The sequence below is a fragment of the Lissotriton vulgaris genome, chromosome 3_1, assembly GCF_964263255.1.
Source record: "Lissotriton vulgaris chromosome 3_1, aLisVul1.2, whole genome shotgun sequence".
Classification (NCBI taxonomy): Eukaryota; Metazoa; Chordata; class Amphibia; order Caudata; family Salamandridae; genus Lissotriton; species Lissotriton vulgaris.
The window spans coordinates 1,666,329,540-1,666,352,285 of record NC_141689.1 but is presented as its reverse complement, the minus strand read 5'-3'; the positions used below and the strand labels follow the sequence as shown (position 1 = coordinate 1,666,352,285).

General features: G+C 43.0%; 1 protein-coding gene across 1 annotated transcript in view; it reads right to left on the bottom strand.

Moving 5' to 3' along the window:
• Positions 1–22,746, bottom strand: part of ALPK1 (alpha kinase 1) — a 383,577-nt gene that overhangs the window by 220,824 nt on the left and 140,007 nt on the right. The window contains exon 2 of the mRNA XM_086962134.1: positions 7,997–8,113. The gene's annotated coding sequence lies outside the window, so the exon portion shown is untranslated. The remainder of the gene's footprint in view (positions 1–7,996; positions 8,114–22,746) is intronic.

The window sequence follows — 22,746 nt, the reverse complement described above, 5'->3', positions numbered from 1 at the left end:
GCTCTCTGATTGTCTGCATAGGATGTATAAAAATAAGGAAATTTAAATTTAATTTAAATGCAGCGAAACGACCATTGGATGTTGAAAAAACACTGCTCCAGAAAGAAGCATACTTAATTTTGAAATTTAATAGTGCTCTTACTGGGTTAAACAATATGTCAGAAATCACCAGAATATAATGAATTAACCCAGCATGATTAATCCAGCATGACTGACGTGCATCTCCAAAAAAAGATACAGACTAGAATTGAAAAGAGATGCCTGAGGTTTGACTGCCAGCCTTGAACGTAACAAAAGATAACAATTGGGCTCAAATAATCAAGATTCACTATGAGTCCCACAATGCAGTGCGTCACGGTGACCAATAGGAGTAATACGTAGGAAGAAGTAGTCTGTTTAAAGGAAGGATTATCGGCTGTACTGCGAGAGGTTTGCCAGACTAGGAAAGAAGTAAGATGGCCAACAAGCATGACTAAGAAGTAAGCAAGAGAATCCTGTTTGCCTCTCGTTATTATAAGCGAAATACAAGGCCCCCGCATAAATAGTAACGGTTGACTTTTTTAATACGGGCTCCAACAATCATCCAAGCAACTTCCTGAATACCGCGACTCGAGATTTTATGAATCAAGGTAGGCGTTTGAGAGAAGCGCAAGCGAATCGCATATATCAAAGTATCAAAAAAAAAGCAATTGAATCACTGACCGCTACAATATTTATTGATAGAACGAAAGCTGCCCCGCAACAGTCTCAGCGAGCAGGGCGCACGCTGTTTGCACAAGTTAAAGAGACAAACAGGTAAGATTGCTTTTTTTAACCGTATCGTAATAAAGATACAAAGGGTGAATAGGCTAGATCTTATCAAAGCTTTCTCCAAATACAGATCGGGAGAAAGGGCGCACGAATAGCATCGAATAAAGCGCAATACAGTGCAGTTGAAGCAATGAAGTAAATCATTATATATTGATGACGGGACCATATTAGGTATGTTGAAGTTGAATGAAGTGACAATAAATAAAAGCGCCACATGTCGATATTGCTGGTATTGATTCACTGTGTTTCCAACAGAGAATCAGCCATCTTAAGAAAAACAACCAGCCGAGAACATAAATACAGAGCTATTGGTGGCATACCAAAGACGAATAGTTTCATCCCTTAAGGTATTAAGAGAATCAAATAGAGGGGGAGCAGAAATAAGTAAAAGATCTATTCATTTATTTAAAAACACTGCTTTAATTTTAAATTTCCTTATTTTTATACATCCTATGCAGACAATCAGAGAGCCCTGATGAGAGTCTAGAAATTGTGTATCTATAACTTGAAACACGTCGGCACATCCACAAAACAAAGAAGTAAGGAAAAATAAGTGACTTTTTCTAACTTTTTGAATTAATTGAATGTTCAAGAGTTCTGTACTAGTATGGATTTTGAGAATTTATGAAACTGATTGGTTCATTGTATAAATTATACTCATGGTCCTAATTGATATTTGTATATGTATTGGGATGCATCCTGGCCCCCATGCTGTTTACGCTTTATATAAATTCGTTGGAGGAAAACCTGCTAACAGCGACTTTGGACATGCCGCGTATGGGAGGTACACCGGTTCCGGTCCTCCTATATGCGGATGACGCTGTCCTGTTGGCAAGGACACCCTTGGGCCTGCAAAGATTGCTGGACTCATTTGGGGATTTTATGAGAAGCCTGGATCTGGTAGTAAACAATGGCAAATCGCATGTTATGTCATTGGGGCCGTCAAAAAATAAAGTTAAGACCTTCTTTTGGGGCAGCGAAGAAATCACCAGAGTAAAGGTATTTACCTACTTGGGAGTAGTTTTTGATGATAAGGGTCTATGGTCCCCTCAGCTTTCATTAAAGGTAAACTCGGTGAGAAATTCTTCAGCGGCAGTGCTAGGTTTTGCCAAAAGGTTGGGGGGAAAGCCCTTTCAGGCGATTTTAACAATTTACAAAGCCAAGACAATTTCTATCATAAGGCACGGGGCCGCAATATGGGGATTTTCCAATCCAGATGCTATTCAAACGGAAGAAAACAAATTCCTACGCTCCCTCCTAGGCCTTCCGCAATCTACTGCCACCCACATCTTGAACTGGGGATTGGTTACATAGCAGACACAATTAAAATAGCCCCAATGCTCCTATGGATTAAAATCTGGTTAAATCTGAACCTCTCCCTAAATCATAAAATCTTAAAGGACTGTATTATGCTCGACAATACGAATAAAATCCAGTGGTTGTCTAACATAAGGAGCAACACTAAAAGGATACATGTTCCTGACTGCCTGATGTCCCACACCAAATCTACAAAGACCGCACTTACACCCAGTACTTCACCTCTTTGAACCTCGTCAATAATACCCCTTAACATGCATTAAGCACACAGGCACTCATTCTCTGATTCTCCAAATCCACAACCCTAGAACACATGGGACATGATCTCAATAAAACTGAGAGTCCTTGTGTATCCTTTGCCAGGGAACAAACCGAGGGAGTAAATTGTGCACCAACATTTTGTAACTAGCCCCCCATTTTGCAATGCGACTGAAGTACTAATCAGTCACATTACTAAATGTATTTTTTCGCAGAGTGTCACAAAATGTCCTGCCTCATGAATTTTAATCATAAAGGTTGCATCTTGGGGGTGCCTCTGCGGACCTGAATTCGAGCATTAGCCCTGGTTCTATCCCATTGTATCAGATTTGACTAAAGTAAAGACACCGACGTTGCCTGACTCAGCCCGAGTAGACAAGGATCTAAAAAAATATCCCTTATTTTTCAAAGTTAAGCACCGCTTGCCATCTTGAGAACAGGGGGGCGACAGGGAATGAGCCCCCTCCAATCAACAACCCCATGGACAACCCTATGGACCTGGATAAAGGCAGGAGTCTTAGAGATCCTTTAGATAGCGGCCAATCTCCCCCGTCATCCCCTGCTTTACAGGTGCCGTCTTCTGGGGGTGACTCTTCATCCTCATCCGATCTATCTACTCCTGTGGACGCTGCCCTGTCCATCCCAGTTGAGCTTACATCTTCTTCTGGTGGGACTCTTCATCGGATCTATCTGCTCCTGTGGGAATTATCCAGACTATCTCAGCAGAGTCTATGCCCTCTGACCCGCAGGTTTTGCAGTCTGATGGTAGGCCAGGAGCAACTCAAGACAACACCTCCCAGGAAAACAGATCCTTTTCCATGCAATGGGACACCAAGAGCCTCCTCAATCTGATTTTGGACGAGATTCGCGAACTGAAAGCCTTCCAATCTGCTGACATTTCCGCGATCCATGTTCGTCTAACTAAAATCGAAGAAAGCATGGCTCAGGTGCAGACATGACTTCTCGAGGCAGAAGCTAGGATCTGGCAGGTCGAGATACAAGTCTCAACTATGAATAATAAAGTTGCCACCTTCAAGAGCCAGAAAGCAACACTGGAAAACAAACTTGAGGAATTAGATAACCATTCCAGGTGCTCCAATCTCCGGATTCTGGGCATCCCGGAAGGCCTTGAGGGACAGCAGACTCTACAGTGGGTAGATGTGTTTAACAAAAAGAATGTCCTCCCAGAGTTTAATGGCGATCTTACTCTTATGTGAGCTCATTGGGTGCCTGCCCATCTCCCTCCCAATCCTAAATTCCCATGGACTATGTTGGTCAGTTTCGGGGATTATAGGGTTAAGGATCAAATCCTAACTAAGGCTATTAAACAGCGACAGTTTACCTTGACAGAAGTTCCACTTTGCCGCATTTTTCTGGACATGTCGGCTTCTGCAGCCAAGAGGCGGTAGGAATTCGTAAAAATGCTACACCTATTCAAGGAACAGGGGGCACAGACAATGATTGCCCAACAGAGCAGGTTAAAAGTGCTAGTTAAAGGCAGAATTCACGTATTTTGTAATGTCCCGGAACCACAGGAATTATTGCAACAAATCTCCATGGGGAAATCCTAAGAGCCTTTAGACTCCTTAGTTTCAAGATATGACACATCGCTAATGCTATGAATTTACAAATGTTTTCAAAATGTTCTCAAAATGTTTCTAAAATGTTCTTAATTAAGTGTTCCGGTCTCTTATCTTGGAATTCGTCTTTCTCTAGCATATTTTCTTAGGTAGTTTGTCATGTATTGTCTATTGGTTTTTCTCCTTCTGTTTTGATCTTCTTGGCCCATATTAGTGGTGTTCTTCTTTTGAAGGAGGGAAGTGGGGCAGGCAACTCGGTTTGTAATGTCCCGGAATTCGCAGGAATGACTGCAACAAATCTCATTGGATAAACTTCAATGACCTGCAGACACTAATAGGTCAATATAAGTGTTATAAGTGAACAAAGTCACTGTTTATCTATTATTGATCCCTTGTTTTGCTGTTCTTTCCTGCTGTGGTACATACTTGTAGATATCTAAGATAGGCTAGATAGTTTCTTATTGATTACTTTTTTGTCCTGCCCTGTGTCTCCTTTCGTGTTTTCTTGCTTCTTTTTGTACTCTTAATTTCTATTTCCCTATTTCACTTTTTTTTCTTGGAGGAAGGGGGGTAGTGAGGCACTAGGCACCAAGTCACAGTGCCAGTCAAGTTGGGGGGGGGAAGAAGTTTGTCAAATGTAAGCAGGGACGGCGATCTGCTCACAGTGGCTTTGGGGGTTGGATGGGGTCACGGGTGTGGAAAAGGGAGCTTGGAAGTTAGGTGGGGTCACAGGGGCTGAAAAGGAAGCATGGGAAAAAACGAAATCCATTTTTTAAGTTGATACACATACATCCATTTTGTATTAATAGACTCACATTTTGCTAGTTCTCAGATCCGGCCATTTACGATTGTCGTAGTCTTTCTGTATATTTTTATCTATGCTGTTATTTACCCTCCCTGCTGCTAATGGCTAAAAAGGAAATTCTGAAAGTAGTTTCTTTTAACGTTACTGGCCTTAATAATAAAAAGAAAATGGGGGCCATTGAGGCATGGATTAAGACAGAAAATCCAGCGGTCATTTTAATACAAGAGACCCATATACCAGCAGGGAAACTACCAGAATTCTCAATGTCTAGGTCATGGGCAGCCTATAGGGGATTCTCCTCATCTTCGGCATTCCATCGGGGCATGGCGATTTTCCTTAATAAAAAAACTTCAGGCTGAAGTTGTTAACTTTGTAAACGATCAGAGTGGAAGGTGGTGTTGGACCACCTGCAACCTATGGCACAGACTTTAAACTTTTGCCAGAATATATGCCCCAGTTAAGGATAATCCAATGGTGTATAAGGAATTTTTTCAATCTCTAACCCAAGTACCTGGTGAATTGATCTTAAGGGGGATTTTTATTATTTAATGAATCCTAAAATGGACTCCTCTGCTTTGTCCAAAAAACAGCTAAAACCTAAAACTTTAAGAGTTTTACAAAACTATGGTTCGACTCTGGACATATTGGATCCTTGGAGGGCGGTATTCCCAACTAAGATCGCCTATCCTTGTTTATCAGGTAGATTTCGCACTTCATCACGCATCAATTGTTTTCTTATCTCTAGGAGACTGATTTTTAGCCAGCAGAGAAGCCTTCAGAAAGGATTCTCGGATCATGCGATGGGGATTCTTGTGTTAGTTAGGGAAAAATACTAGGACCCCTAAAAGATGCAAAATAGGCAATATTTATCAGGGGAGAACTGGGAGCTCTTTATTAAAACGGAGATTAAAGAATTTTGTATGTGTAATCATGGTTCTGCACCTCCACATGTGGTCTGGGACTCGTTTAAGGCTTTCATTAGGGGACTAGCCATTGGAAAAGATGCCGATAATCTTAGGAAAGCTAAGGAAGAAAAGCCATTCCTTGAGCAGAAAGTACAAATGTCTTTCAACGCATTTCTTAGCAGCCCCTCAGTTTTCAACCGACGGCAGCTTGATCAGGCTAAACGGGATCTTAGTGAAAAATATTATCTCGAGTGAATCTTTTTATTACCACCACAGGCAAAAAATGTACGAAGAAAGTAATTATATTGGTAGGTTCCTCGCGAGGCAGGCATGGGAGCAGGCTTTTACTAACCAGATAACTGCATTAAAATGTCCTTCAACTGCTGCCCGAACTGACGACCCGGTAATAACAGAGGATATAATGTTACAACATTATAGGACCATATACGGCCAACAATAAACTATCAATATGACATCCCTGAGAGGTTTTCTCCAGATAAATAAATTGCTGGTACTCTCAGATACGGAGACAATGAGCATGGCGAGGCCTTTTATAAAAGATGAGCAGTCACAAAAAATCTTAAGAGCGGCAAAGCCTGTGGCCCGGATGACCTCCCAGCAGAATTTTTTGTAATCGTCCTAAGCGCCATTTCGGATTATTTTTTGTTGTTGGCTAACTCAATCTTAGAAGGTGGGGCGATACCATTGTCATTTAGAAATGGGAATATAGTCAGTTTTTTTAAAAAGGGTAAGGATAGCGAAGACCCTAATTCTTACCGTCCCATCACGCTATTAAACTCTGACTACATAATAATCACTAAACTTTTAGCCAATCGTTTTAATCAAAGTGCTTCGCATTTGATTCACCCTGACCAAAATGGTTTTATTGCTGGTAGGCAGCTCGGCACTAACATGCAGTACTTACAGGAACCATTTGACTATTTTGAGGCTCAGAAGATACCCACTTTAGTCCTTATAGACCCCGAAAAGGCATTTGACCTAGTTGTCTAGGAGACCCTATTTTTATTCTGCAAAATTTTGGCATACCTCCCAAAATTACGGGGTTGGTTCAGAAACTATACCTGAATGCAGAAGCAAACATAATCATTTACACCACAGAGGTAGGCCAGGTTAAGGTTAAACGGGGGACTAGACAAGGGTGCCCATTGTCTCCAGTATTTTTTGCTTTAACACCTGTTTTTTTGTGTTTTGTGAGAAGTGAAATTTGCGATGGTGAAAGTTAAAACTACCTCCGGGGTACCTTAAAAAATGTATTGGATGATCCCTTGGGCAGGATTAAAATGTTGCTAATTCTGCGGACGTGTATCACAAATGTCACTTTTCACAAACCACAAAAAAAACAGCTCCGCTGTAACCGGGCACAGAAGCACACCTACAGGGCATTTGGCCTTCTAGATGGGAACCCGATGATGAAGCATGCCACCAACTAGGTTGGTGGGTGAGGGTTCTTTTAACAAATCAAAAGGTTTCTCTACTGAGGAGATTTACAGTGCAGACATCTGTGAGGTATTTCGAGAGCTTTGCTCTCTTCTTATTCTCTTTGTTTAAAATGCATTATGATGAGGGGAGATGAACAAGCTACCTAGGAGTATCCTCTTTCTCTCTAATTGATTCTTTGATGATGTTGTTTTGAAATATTAATATTTTCACACGCCCTCCAGGAATCTCTGATTCATGAACAAGAACTTCTGGTCCCACCCACAGGAGAATCCCTGTGGGGGCTAAGTGAAACAGAACACCTCTGCCTACTTTCCCCTCACAACTCTATATTTTTAACTACAAAGAAAAACAATAGTGTAAAAGAATGTTTTTGTGAGCGACATTTTCCCATGGAACCCATTACATTACTGAAATGCCATGGCACGTTAACGCATCTGTACAATAAATATAACATTAGACACTTAAATATGCTGCTCACTTTACACTGTGATCTATAGAGACAAGTATGGAATGCAATAATTTCACTGTTGAAGTTGGTACTGCAGAGCATACATTTTTGGCATGTATTAAGTTTCCAAGTGAGACTTAATACAGCTTCATCAAACACAAAGAATAATTTAAATGTAAGGATTTTGTTATATTCTGAGCACCTCGTTCCTGCCCTTCATGGTTATAGGATTCCATAAGGAATAAGAGAAGTTCTTATGGGGCTAATGAACGTCCAACATGGCAACTTGCGATAAATTCTAAGCTAGTTGTTTAATTTCCTAGTGGTCCAGTAACCAATGACTACCACCGAAACAAAAAGTTAAACTTTGCAATCTGAAAAGATGCAGGCTTTGAAGCCCCTCTGTACTTACCAAGAGTGCCTTATAATCATTCCCTTGCCAGAGGTCGTCTAGTGTGAGTGCCTGAAATATGTAATTCACCAACCACGTGGATCAGGGAGCCTTCGCCCGAGGATACAGTCAGCGACCCTGTGTGAGAGAAAAATAAAACAATTGAGAAGGTACAGTATACATTAACTTTTTATAAAAAAAAACTTTCACTCACCATTAACATTGATACCAGCAACAAGACATGCATAAATCGGCCAGCTACTCACTGAAGTACACACAAGTATCATAACTTATAAAACATAACGCCTTTGTGTCCTGACAACCGACGCTACCTGGAAACGTATAACACCAAATTCCCTTGTAATGAACGGTCTGTCAACAACTACCATAAAATGCAATTAATGCTTCTCGCCCTTTCCGTCTGAAAAGAATTTTATTACACAATGTTGGTTCAAATGAATATCCTGGGCGAGTTCAGTCATGAACTAAAAACCGAAAGCACAACAGGAGCCATGGACACGCTGAAGGAACTGGAAATGCAGTATATGTGGCAATGTATCTGGTGAGCTGAGAAAACGTCATTAATAGGGTTGTTTAGATAAACTCAAAAATCAAGGTGAATAAAGTCTGAACAATAAATCAAGGTCCAGCCAAATACTTGCATTTATAAGAAAAAGTTGTATTTTATTTCTAACTCTACACATACATTTACAAGCAACAACACAGTTCCCCTTCAATTCAAGGCTCTAGTAGTTGTCGGGCAAATCCCTGTCTCACCCTCTTTTGTGTAACTTGTTCGAGATTATTCCTCATTCGTGATGCATACAGGAAATGCAAACTATTAGGCCGTACTCAAGATTCCCTTTTGACTCTTCAGGATGTCAATCAAAAGTGTCTATAGTGCCGCAGCCCCATCAGCCATGAATTCCCCAGTGCCCCAAAGGCCTTAGTTCAAGTCTTACACACTCCTGCAGCAGAAAAGCATTCAGCATTACAGGGGGTGCCCTCAGCAAAGGTATTCCCGAGATCCGATCCTGCTCGACGTCAGGCTGCTCGCGGTACATACAGTAGCATCAGGAGGGTTCAGGCTCACTCTCCAGAGTGGAGCAGCCGCTCACCCCAGAGATCGGAGCAGCTTCCAGTGATACAGTAAGGCAAGTTTTCACGCACGGAGGGGATTCAGTCTTTTGGCTCCAGAATGGTGTGTCATCCTCCTCGGTGTCCTTCTGGTCCACGGTGGGTCAGTGATGTCAGATCTATCTGTGGGGTTAGGCTCACCGGCCACAGACTCACTTCAGATCCGGGCTCCGGACTAATATCTGAAGACGCAATGTAGAATGCTCAGGTGCAATCGCCCGAACCCAGGGGCGGTGGGTGACATTTCAAAGTAGTGGGGCGCAAAGTGATTTGCATACAGCACCGTAGCGAGCGAGCGAGCCCGAACCCCAAAAGGGGGGTTTGGGGGGGTTACCTCCCCCCCCCCCCCCCCCAAGAACATTTTGAAAAAAAAGAAGAAAAATCGTGCATTTTCAAGAAAATTTGAGAAAGCAGGAAGGTTAATAAAGCAATTGTGAAAGTGCAGTTATTACATTAATAGATGGCATAACATAGGTAGCTGCTTATTCAGTATAACCACAGAGCTTCATACATTCCGTCCTATTACGCTCAGGTGCTGAATTCAGACTATAAGACTTTCATGAAAATCTCAGCTCTAAGGAGTAGAAGAAGTTGCATAGCAGTTGGGAAACAGCCTTCACAAAGCATTTGGAAAATGAGAGGCAATTACTTGAAAGCAAACTGAAAGCAATGCATCAAGTAGTAACTTAAAGCAATGCATCAAGCAAAACAGTGCATGCAGTCAACCATACAAAAGTAAACTAAAGCAAGTGTGAACCTGTGAACCTTCACTTTGAAAGCAGGGTGCTAGTCAACAGAAGAAGAGTACACTTCAGCGTGCAGGCACCAACATAAAAGCACCAAGCAAGTCAAACAGTTTAATGAAAGAAAAATGAAAAAAAATGAAAGCAATACATCCAGCAAACTAGACAGTGACTCAAAAAGTAAACTGAAGCAAGTGCACACTGAAAGGAATGCGCAGTCATAAGTCAGACATTCACATAAAAGCAACTTACCAAGACACCCAATCAATTACATGGGAAAAACTTGAGCCAATGCACCCAGAAAACCAGACCAGCACACCAAAGCATCCCACCCCTGATTGGATGGCAGCTGTGCTCTTAGGGTCACCCCTCAGTTTTTTGGCAGGGTTGAGCACCCCCCAGTTTTATGCCCTCTGCGTCTAAAGGGGAGACAGGCAAAAGGGGTCATAATGGGACATCTGGCACAGCCACTTTGTAATCGAGGTCACCCACCCAGATCAAGACTGAGTTACAGGCTGATCTTAAATCTTTAAACAACCACAAGGGTCTCCAGCTAGTTGGTTCTTGGGCCAAAAGAGTCCTCAGCTCACTGGGAATCTTTACATCGCGCCTGAGATGACATGACAATGTCCCTTAATCCGGAGCAACTGTGGGGACTGGTCTGGGTCTGGATCTGACTTGGTACGAGCAGGATACAAAAAGTAACGGGTAGGTGGTAACCCACTTCAAGTGAAGGAGCTGTAAGGAACCTAAGCGCACTGGTGGTGATACCACTAACAGGGCAGCTCTGGCTTTCTCAGGGTGGGTGTCAGCTGTGTGATGAAACCAGCATGTAAAGCAGTTACCTCAAACAAACTTAAACCAATGCACTCATCAAGACAAGGAGTTACATGAAATCAAATAGAAACCCACCATCAAGCCAGGTAGTCACCTAAAGGCAAATTGAAGTGACTGCACACTATGGGAAGTGCACTTCACCATCCAGCCCATTACACTAAAGGAAAATAAAAGCAATGCTCCCAGTAAACAAGACAACATAAATTGAAAATGTTTCCCCGCAGGACCAACAGTCACAAAAAGTAAAGAAACAGAACGAAGTCAGAGGCACTCCAGGAAACCAGGTAGTCACACAAAATCATAACTGATTGAGCAAACTGTGTACTGAAAACTATTGCAAATAGGACAATTATATCAGAACAATCTAGTCACAGGAAAATAAACGCATGCACCCATCAAGCCGTGCATCACAAGTCAGCAAACGGAATCGAATTAAACCAGCAATACTTGGTGTCACTCAAAAGCAAGTATAAAGTGCACTTCAGAAAGCAGGTCAGCCACATTAACAGGAAACTTTCGAGGATACACCCCAAAAAGTCATAGAATCAGTTGCAAAAAAAACAAATGCACTCCTGCAACATAGGAAGTCGAATGATGAACACCACTGTACATAACAGCACTGTACATAACGCACACATTACACAGAGACTAGCAATTATAGGTGTGTAAAACAGTGTATAGGACATGTTATATAAGACAAACGACAACAAGGGGTGAATTCACATGTCATCCATATTGATAGGCAGTATAGTTAAAGCGTACTTGGTCTGGAGAAGCACAAACTCTGAATTTAAAATGTAACACAATGGATTGATGCTCTCTTTAATAACAAGAACTGATTTGTACCCAAGTGAACCCTTTTCCCAACATTGGAATAATGACAGTCTGGGGGAAAAATCCATACACACTAATCTATACCTTGAAGTCTGCACGCAGTTCTTTGATGATGACAGTTAATAGTTCACTGTAAACTACAACTAACAAAAGGAAGTCTCTGACAAAAGCAGTAACCCACTGACCTGTTTACATTACATTCACTGTTATATGCATGGTACATGTTCTTCGCAGCAAGCATATTAACCCTCTGCTCTGCACTACCTTACCATGAATTAAAACTTCGACGAGTCAAAACGTCTATTAGACAAAACTCCGATCTCGCCTGGAAGAATATTAATCACCGGAGTTTTTTTTACATTTTAATTGCTGTCTGGACATTGCTAGAGCGCGGCAGCAGGTGCATTTACGCACAATGTAAACAAGCAAACACCAAACAGCCGCCCCGTTCTAAATCAGGACCCGGCGCGGTGGTACCGGTCGCACCACCCTAGGGCCGGCCCTGTGCATTATATAACGCAACATTATAGGGCCCCTTCTCTATCATCACCATCAATGTGATAAGGAGACCCTGCACCCAACAGCTCACAGCTTGAATAATTTAGCATATTTAGATCAATCGCCATTTCCCTGAGTGTCTAAGGGGAGCTGCATGTGGGGGGGGTCTAGCTGGTCTGCGAGCATCCCCGCCCAAGCCTGCAAGTCATCAGCGAGTTTGTTGTCTATTTAGCATTCACCCATACAGCTTTCTCAGCCACTGCCTATCCAATCATGTCTCAAACCCACTTACACATATCTGAGGGTTAGGGAACATCCAACGAATAGCCACTACGCCACCCCAGCAACAGGAACCTCCAACTAAGTCCCTTCTTCTTGCGTGTCGATACCTGCCTCAACAGGAATTGTCTAGCGTCTCCAGGGACTCCCCACTCTGTGGCTTCATTTAACCTATCACCTATGGACTGCCACTATGCGACCCGCTCGGGGCAATGCTATAGCATACGCATAAAGTCTGCTCCGTCACCTAAACTACTGAGGACAGGTAGGCGCCTGCCCCGGGTAGATAGCGTGCAGTGTGGCGGGAGTACTATATACCTGGTGAATAACATTATAGCGTATCAATTTGAACCTCCAGTTAGCAAAGACAGTCTGTATGCTTTCCCATTGCTTGTTCGAGATCAGTTCCCTGAGTGCTTCCTGTCATCTGCCCTGAACCACAAAAAGGGATAGCCTCCCTTGGTACCCTGTATATAAAGGAGATTAATGTATAGCCCCCAGCCAAGGTGAGTAAGGTCACCAATGTTTGTGACTCTTCGGGGGCCTCTGGGAATGTAGGCCATATACAACAAGACGTGGTGGTTATTTTAGCAAATTGTAAGAATTGTCTATGGCCTAAGTTAAATGTTTCAATCGGTCTGACAGGGTAATACATTTATAATTCAGATACAAATCCCGTAGAGTGTCGCAGCCTCCTGCCGGCCACCATCTACCGCTATCGTTTGCCCTATTTGTGTGAAGAGGCATGGGGACCACATGGGCAAGTCTGGTGCATACAGTGCACGACGTAACACCTTCTGAACCACCCTCTCCCAAACATGACATACCCGACTCCCCACTTATGAAAACAAGGAGGGTGCCCCCGCCCCCAACATCAAGAGTTCGGGAAAAGGCATCTCACCACATGTGCCAAGCAGCAACTGTTTGTCCAAAGTCTCCCTTCGTCCAACCAATCTACCATGTGCTAGAGCTGTGCAATAAAGATAGTAAAGCAAGCTCCAAACTAGATTGCTCCAGTCTACCATGCCACCAGGTACGTAACGTTTCAAGGCAGTGACGTAGCAAGGTAAGGTGGTGCCCGGTGCAGAAAATGTCTTGTCATCCCCGGCTTGACAAATGGCAAAAATATGTGTTCAAAACACATATTTTTGCCATTTTGTCACCCCCCTCAGTGACCCTCTTCCAATGCCGAAAGCAGATGAACAAATATTTTATCTAACTCAATTAAATATTTTCTGGGGATGTCAAATAAAGCTACCTGAAAATCGTAAAGACAGCGGGGTAACATGACGGTGTTTACAATCCAAGGCTCTGGCAGTTTTCTGGCGCTGTAACGTTATATGGAAACAGTCCCAACGGTTGATGGCGTCAAGTCATCCCTTTGGAGCCCCACCGAGTGAGCACAACAGCTGCTCGTTCATGCCATTCCGCCAGCATACCTCTCGAAAACTCATTGTGCGATGTGTCCAGGAAACAAGAAACTCATGGTTAGGAAGCGCGCGCCGTCCATGTAAACACATATTCACCAAATACTTTACACTCGTATCTTCGGTAGGTACACACGTTGATGCGCGTTTTCCCTCGGTGGCGGCGCAGAGCTTCGACTGGGTTTTTTATCCGAATTTACACTGCTTCCAATTTTTCCAAGATTTTGATTATTTTATGTCAGGTCATTAATTTGCAGCATGCGCCAGAGAGCCTGCGTCACCTGCTGGGGAATGCGTGCTGCCGGCAAAGACCACAGGAAACCAACCAAGAACAACGAGCTAATACGACGGAGCACAACACTATTATGATTTCCATGACAGTTTTACTGATCATCCTGTGCCAATATTCTATATGAATAGTTCGGCGATTCCGTGTGTTAAACAATAATATTTTCACGAGAGCCACCTTACCCATCAGGGACAAATTGAGAGTGTTCCAAAATTTCAGCGAAGGTTTAACACCCTCCAGAACTCGACGGATTGTTCAGAGGCTCACACATCCCTACCTCTCTCGCTATTCATATCCCAAGCTATCTCACGCTGGTAGTCTCCCAAGAGAGCCCCGGCGAAGGGAGATTAGGTTGTGGAATCTTCCCTAGTGTGTGCCATTCCCACGCGCGGCATCCAATGATGGATGCTGTGTGGTGGACCAGCCAATCCTGGCGCTGCATGCAGCGCCAGGACTGGCTAGGGGGCTACATTTGCTGCTCGCCCTGTCGCCCTTTGAAAACCCAGGCTGTGGCAGGCGAACAAGTACCCCTGGGTCCCGCTGGGGAACTTACAGTGTGCATGCTTGAGATAGTTGCCAACTTTCCCAAGCATGCGCACAGTGCACTGTAAGTTCCCCAGCGGGACTGCGCACTACGGTCTGCTGCAGCCTGAGTGTGTCACTCAAGCTGCAGGCCACCCCCCCTGCACAATTCCCGGCGGTGGGCTGAGGCTGATTGTTGCAATGTTATAGATAGGATTGATTGCGGCCGGCGGCCGCAATGCGGGTCCATTGTGGCTGGAGGGGCTACGCCCCTACGCCCCAATCGACGCACCGCGGCTGCCCGAACCTAGGTGGCCCCTCCTGGCATATGGGGTCACTGCTCGGATGTTAACGAGTCCTGGCATGCTGGTCATACAACTTCTTCAACTCTGGCATACGTTATCATCGCAATGATGCCGTGTGAGCTTGGCGCCCTCCACACAGCGTTCGATATTTAACACAGTATACAATGGCCCTATCCTGGTATTCGAGGGTCACCGAAAACAGTCTTGCACACGGGCTACGGCCCTATCGCTGCACAGCCGATTCCTCACTCCTCGCATAGGGTCATTCCGGTAGAGCTCCTGACTGGACTCCAACACTCTCCTCTTCCTCACAAGGCACACTGGTCTTTTTTTTTTCTCTCATCTGCCTTCCCCTTTAGACGGATAATGCCAACCACCTTGCACGCCATTGCTGACGTGATGACTTATATTGGTAGGAGAGATATTCCGGCTTTAATAGTTAGGGGTGCGTTCTTTTGACTCCATCTAGGTTTGTTTCAACCTGCCGGACCTTACTCGGAACTGTCCTGGCCCTTGGTCCAAAGGAGTGTAGATGGCATAATCATCGGACCCGGGGAAGAAAAAAAAAAAAAAAAAACCCCGGATCATCTCCAGTTGGTCAGGAAATCCCAGAAAGCCAACTTTTTCTTACTTACAGATCTTTTAAGGTCTCTTTTGGATGTCTCATATAAGGATGTGAGCCATGAACAGTGTAGAGGAGGTGTCTTCTCTACCCATTGTATGCAGATCTGTCTTCTCGCTAGTAAAATTGCGTAGAACAGAAATAACTTCTCCTTGCCTCTGATGTAGTCTTCCGTCCCGAAGATGACGAGTGGTAGAGTTATTGAAAGGGATGTATTTAGTATAGAATTTAAAGTGTTTTTCACGTCTTCCCAGAATTTTGCTATGCTTGGGCATTCTAAGAACATATGTATATCACATGCATCTGCTAAACTACATTTATTACATTTCTTATCTGGTTGATATTTAGAGAGTTTTCTTGGTGTTAAATATGCCCGGTGTACCGAGAAAATATGATTTCGTACTAGCCAAGAAGGCTTTACAATTTTACGCAATACTTCAAAGGAATCTATCCACCTCTCCTCGCATAGAATTCCGGTCTCTGCCCGCCATAGCTCATCCGGGAGGCACACTGGTCTTAGCAAGCAGGCAGGCACTGGTGCTACAGGTTCCAGGGCAGGTGGTCTTGGTTTCCTTGCATGATGTTTCCTCTCCTAGCAGGGAGAGTAGCAGGCCTTGGCCCCCAGTCCTAGTCACATGCAGAAGTCTTTTTAGAGCTTCCCCTTCTCACACAGCCCGTCTGGCAGTTTGGTAGATGACAAATCTTTGGGGACTCAACCTTCACTTCTTGTAGTCCTTATCCAGACACCAAATGTAATTTAGGGTCTGGGTCTTTGAGGTTTTATGTTGGGGTACTGCTTCTTTTGTAGTGGGCACTTTTTATCTTCCTTCATGAAAGAGGACTGCCACAGCAGGCACAACTCAGAAGCGGGTTGTCCACATCACAATTCATGGGACTGACCAGAGTTCACACCTGGATATGAGCCACAGTGATAAGTGCATCAAAAGGTTAATCCCAGACCCCATCCCTTCTCTATCTGATTTTCTTACCAGCCCCCATCCCCCTTCACAGGATGTGTACAGACCCCTTCTTTGTGATATATCACTGAATCAAATAGCAGTCTTCGGAGATGTAAAGAGGGATTCTCTTCCTTTTCCCTTCAGTGTGTCCCCTCACCGCTCACAGGAATGCAACAATACACAAATCTGTCTGAGGGATCCCTTGCCTCCTCATGTCTCTACCAGAGTGGCCTGGGTTTCCAAAAATGGAACCCAGGGTCCTCCATAGAATGTACCATTGGAGGCACATTTACTCAGTGTACATGCATAGCACCCTTTTCTGTTGAGCACTACACCTCTATGCACCTCACATGTACACATGCATTCAGCACACACACTCAGTCTGCTCAATGCTGAAGCTTTCCTATATTCAACCATGTGTGCTTATTTTAAGGCATTTAAAAGAAAGGGGGGACCAGAAGCCTTTATTTAAACCAGGTCCTGGAATAAAGACCTCCCCTTTCCCTTGTGCCCCTGTTAGGAACTGCACACCCCGTTGATGCATAGTTCTAATTGGAGTTGTGTGTGCAGTTCCTAACTGGGGAACAAGGGAAAGGGGAGGTCTTTCTTCGTGATGCCCTCACACATCCCGAAGGATGTCATGCTTCATCATTGGGCTCTGCTCCTCGTCGGGCCGGTGCTGCAATGCCCGACAGGCTACCGCAAACGGGGCTCTTTGGCGGAGATCTTCTGAAGAAGACGTGGGGTGCATGCGTGTATGAGGGCAAGGATAGAGTAGTGCACGGGTGGTGGGTTTTCAAAAAAGTCTGGAGCAGTCCTCTTCAGAAATGTTTTATTTATTAAGGTAGTTCCAGCTTGGTTAAAAAATGTGTGGGAGCCCTAAGTGGATGAAATGTTCCTAGACTGCTATCGAAGTGTAATGGGTCGACATGTTTCATGCCTTTACTGCCTCTAACGAGTCATGTGGCACTTCATCAGGACCTAAGTGAGTGGATGGTGCACTACTAAAGGTCTGGTTCCCTAGGTAAAGTATGGTATCCAGACCCAAAAAGTGAAACCCTAGTAGACTTATACTGGGCTGCTGTAGACCCCCAGTATGGAAGTCTACGGCCTTACGGGGGACTTCAGAGCACATCGTGGCTCTGATTGGCTGGGTGGCAGGCAACTAGCTCGAATCCTACCCTTGCTCCGGGCAACTAGTAGTGGAGCTCATATTTCATTTTTAAATCAGTATAGATTTTTATATTGAGCTTTTTCAAAAAAGTAGAATCATCAATATAACATTTCAAATAAGAGATTTCTGGTTAAAAAAGTATATAACCATATTTAAACCATGTAACAAAAGTGAGAATAACCTGGCAGTAAGTGACTATTTCCAATAAAAGACATATATAGTCATTTAACAGAATATTCACATTTCGATGGAAGAAAAACCACATCTGTGCAAATGGGAAAAGCTGAATACAGTACTGGATACATTGAATAATAAAGTGCTAACTGGTTTAAACAGACAGGTCATGAAAGTGCTTAATGATTAAAAGCAGATAGGTCATGAATACAGCTAAAGTGGAAGTGCAAGATTAATCCTCAGTTCATCATAATGTGTGTAACACATACTACCTAGTAGATAAAATGCAAGTGCATAATTATTCAAATATCCTAAATAGGATATGTCAATTGATACCTAGGTAATATTATGATATATAAAAACATAAAATTGAAATGTATATATGTAAAAAGAATACTTAATCACAACTGCATCTATGCCTCTATGCATTTATGATCAACAAATAGTCAGTACACAAAAAACCTGTATGTAAACTTAATAATTCAGATAAGCAAAATCATGACTCTAGTCACAATAAATTGCGACAGGCACAACCAATATATGTATATAAAACAATCCCTTAAAACATAGTTATATTGGATAGCGAATCATACACATGGGATCAATAAAGCCAGTCATATCAAAACAAATTATAGTACAAATGTGCAAAACTCTCAACCCTGTGCAAAATTAGTGCTGTGCAACCTATAGGTTAAAAAAGCAGCATATATATCATTCAAGCCTGAATAATATTAAAGTGCCAGTGCTAGAAGCAATTTATAAAACATTTCAGAGATATTATGCAATAGAGGTTTGAAACGTAAAAACAAAACTAAATTCATTGTATAGAGATAAACTCATAGGAAAGTCAGAAACAGACTACTGAAACAGAACCACACAAAAACAAGATCAAACAGGCAGAATGAGATGACTAATGTCGAGAATAGGCAGTAGAGATGACTACAGGAAATTGTGCATGTCTTCACTGTTGTTCATGCCATTCAGCATTTTAGTATCCAAGCTAGAATGAAATGTGATTTCAGTTGACGCAAACTTTTTTCACGATTCCCTCCTCGCCCGGGGATGGGAACGCAACCCAAAACAGAGTATGTCAGATCTTTCAATTTATTCTGGTGAACCAATTTAAAGTGCCTGGCACTGGATAACTTGAATTCAGAATTCACAATAGCCCTGACATGCTCTAAAATGTGTTTATGCACAGGGAGCTTAATGATCCCTATGTACTCAAGGATGCAAGTGCACCGTAGAATGTAAATAGCAAATTCAGTGTGGCAAGTAATGTATTCCATAATCTTTATTCTTTTACTACTGAATGCTGTTACATAGTGTGTTATATTGGTTGGAAAAGTGCAAGCACGGCATGAGGTGCAATCATGGAAACCCCTTTTGACAAGCCAAGTACCTTTAGGTTTCATTTCAGGGCTTGATTTCACCAAGGCATCCCTCATGGAGGGGGCCCTCCGGAATGTTATGTCTGGCAGAGCAGGTAAAATGGGTCCCAGTGTCATATCAGTGAGTATTATCGGCCATAGAGAATAAACAATGTTTTGCGAATTTTCCGTTCCTGTTGACTAAAGGTAGTTATAAGCCTAACATTACTTTTTTCAATATCATTATCTGCATCCAGAAAAACCTCAGCAGAAGCAATACAATCTGTGGATGCAAGCAATTCCTCTCTAGAACGGCCATTAGCTTTTTTCAGTGCCACAGCCACATATTGTATCCTCTATCCAGAAATCTAGAGAGGGCCTCCTGCTGACAGGCTTGTGTATCTGTGTCTAAACTGCAAATTTGGCGAATACGCACAAATTCGCCATAGGGTATATATACTCTTACTCAGATCACGAGGATGCGAGCTTCTGCATGCAAAATCGAGTTACCGGCAGTTTGTTTACGCTGGAGCTTAGTATGGATTCTGTCCTTATTAACATATACAAGAACATCCAAGAATTCTGCACACTTGTCATCAATTGTTGCAGTAAATTTCAAATTTACATCATTAGAATTAATGGCGGTGACCAACTCCAGTGCAGTTTGTTTTGTTCCATCCGAAATTAGACAGATGTCGTCAATATAGCGCCAGAAATGCTTTACATGCCTATACCAATCCTTGTGTAGAGTCATGAGGACACATCTCTCCCACCAGCCAACATGGAGACCTGAATAGCTGGGGGAGAAACATGCCCCCACATACATATATGCACCTCTGCTAAAATAATGCTTCTGAAGTACAAGTAACATACAATGAGAAAGAATACGGAAAGTAAGACACATCCATTTGTCACACCTGTGCCATTTCTAAGCATTGAAAATAACACATTACCCAAATTAATAATACTTTATTTAGCAGGCTTAGAAGTGTTAAAGGCCAAATTGGACTTGTGATTAGAACTATCAGCAAGTGACACTTATCTGAAGCATTTTGCCTTACTATAATTATACACTCTTAGACACTAATATTTCATCCATAAAAGCACAATAAGGATTCCTAAAAGTATGTGCAGCTTTCTGATAAAAAAATATCTTAATAATAAAATAATTATAAATTGGGCATTAATTTGCAGATCAAGTTTTCAACTTTGTAGGTGCATAATTGGAATGCAAGCTAGAGAGCAGCAGTGTACTGATAGCAAAGCAAAACTACAAGATGGAAAACCGAAGACGGCTTATGCCCAATAGGTGCCCATTCCGATTTATTTAAACAAAACAATCTTTTCACATTTACACTGGCACAGTGTGTTTAGTTTGTCTCTTCAGTGCAAGAGGTAAAAAGATTATTTTTTTATTCGGATTCGTCACAGCATGTAATCTTGCCTCAAATATACTTGGAAAGTCATCAACACATATTGATTTGAGGGGTTGCAAGACCAACGCCAGTAGAAAATACTTAGGGGAAAGGTACAGGTAGCAGTTGCTATCACTGGCGACCCCTGATGGACGTCCATGTTACTGCGCTTACAAATATACCATTTGCAGCAACATTGGTTTGCCATTTAAGTCTTGAGATGCTAACGGCAGCCACAACCAATGTCCCATTGCTGCAACTCCCGTCAACTCTTCCTTCTGAAATCTAGAAGGCATCCAGCCCACCCAGCTCCGAGGACCACCAGAACTTTTTACATAATTTGCCCTTTGACTCCTTGGTACGCTGCTCATCAACGGTACCCGCCTCCCAACATGTCCTTCCTTTAATGTCTCACTAGTTTTACTGCCAGCAGCCTAGATCAATTCTACTGTACATTCTCCCTATGAACCACAGACATTGAATGCCCTTAAATGACCCTACTCTGACTGCTTCCCCACTCCGTCCAAAAGGCCACACACGCCATTGCAATCCGAGAGAATCCAATAATCTAAAATGTGGCCAATAAATTAAAGTGCTCTTAAAAACGCCATCTTGAATTGGGAACAGCGCATATTGTTTTTAGATCAAAGATTCCTTTGAAGCAGCAGAACAGTGATCCATAGATTAGTAGGGGGCTTCCTCGCAGCTCAGTGCTACTGGTCAAATAAAATGGAGGGCACAGAAATCATCTTTATCCAAAAATGGCTGAACGAAGACATCGTTTAATGACAGGCATGTCAGGAACGACAATCGGGGGAATTGTTGGGGAGGCGAGGGCTGACGACTCAGGGAATGGGCCGGCTGTTTGCATTGATTCGGTCATGCCGCCACACACACAATTCCCGCCGGCTTGCTGTGTGGAACAACAGAGTCTTTGTCAGCGCCTAGGGGCACTAAACATATCTTGTTTTCATGAATATGCATTTGCAGCACACTGTGTCCAAACAGAACCCCCTTCAGCAGTGTGAGATTTAAAATACACACACACACTTTCACTATCAGCCATGGCCCTGATTCACAAAGGTCAACTTGTCGCTGAAGAAATGTACTCCCATTTAAGTTTCCTATGTCTGAAGAATATTTACGAATTTTGGATGATTCAAAAAAAATAATTCACATATTACGATTTTCCACTTGATGGAAAACCTGCGCAGTAAATTGTCACACATATGCGTTTGATTTCATATATGTGTTCATATATTAGAACTGTACAAAAACACAAAACCAAAACAGGAATGTAGAATACAAATGTATGGATTATTCAAAAGGTACCTGCACATATTAATTTTTCAATTCTCCATAAGAAATCAATTTTTCCTTGTGGTAGAATCACTTTCCCCTACCCCCATCTTAAAATAAGGAGTGTCTCTCTTCACTTACTCACCCCGAAAAGGCACTTACTCACACCTTTGACAGAAGCAGTTGCAGGTGTGTTTCCCAGCTTGACAATGTCAGCGAACAATTTGTGAATAGCCACAAAATCATACGTTTTGTTTGTTCGCTGTATTTTTAGGATCACGCCTTCATGAAAATCCACTAGGCGTGTCTAGCCTCAGGTATATGCAAAAACCTTTGTAATAGAACCGTAAGGAATGTAATGTCTTTGACCAGTTTCAATTCTATTCACCTGCCCTCCTCGCACACAATTCCTCCATAGACTTTAATGGGGTCATCCTTTTTTCAAATCTATACCACCCTCCAAAAAGGTGTCCATTCTCCATTGACCTTAAAGGGATCACCCTCCAAACGCCTGTCTTCGCCCACATGTTTGAGGCAAGAGGCTGACGGGTATGGCTTAGAGCCCCTATGTGTACAAATGTGATGGGTGCCTCAAAGGCGGACACATTAATCAATGTTTATGGTAAAGTCCAGTAAAGGGATTACTCAGGACAGGGCCTGCATGGGTGCTTCACCCCCAGAAAGGAATGGTAATCCAGGAAGATGCAGGGTGTCTCTCCAACCATCTCTGTTCCATTTGTTCACGTTTGTCCTCATTCTGCAGCTCGAGGGCATCCAGACAGAGAGGTCTGTGGTGTTTTTCCACCATTAGGGATGTCTGTGGAGGGGCATGCCCAGAGATTTGCATGAAGGCCTTCACGGGAAATCTGGCCCTGAAAGCCCACTGA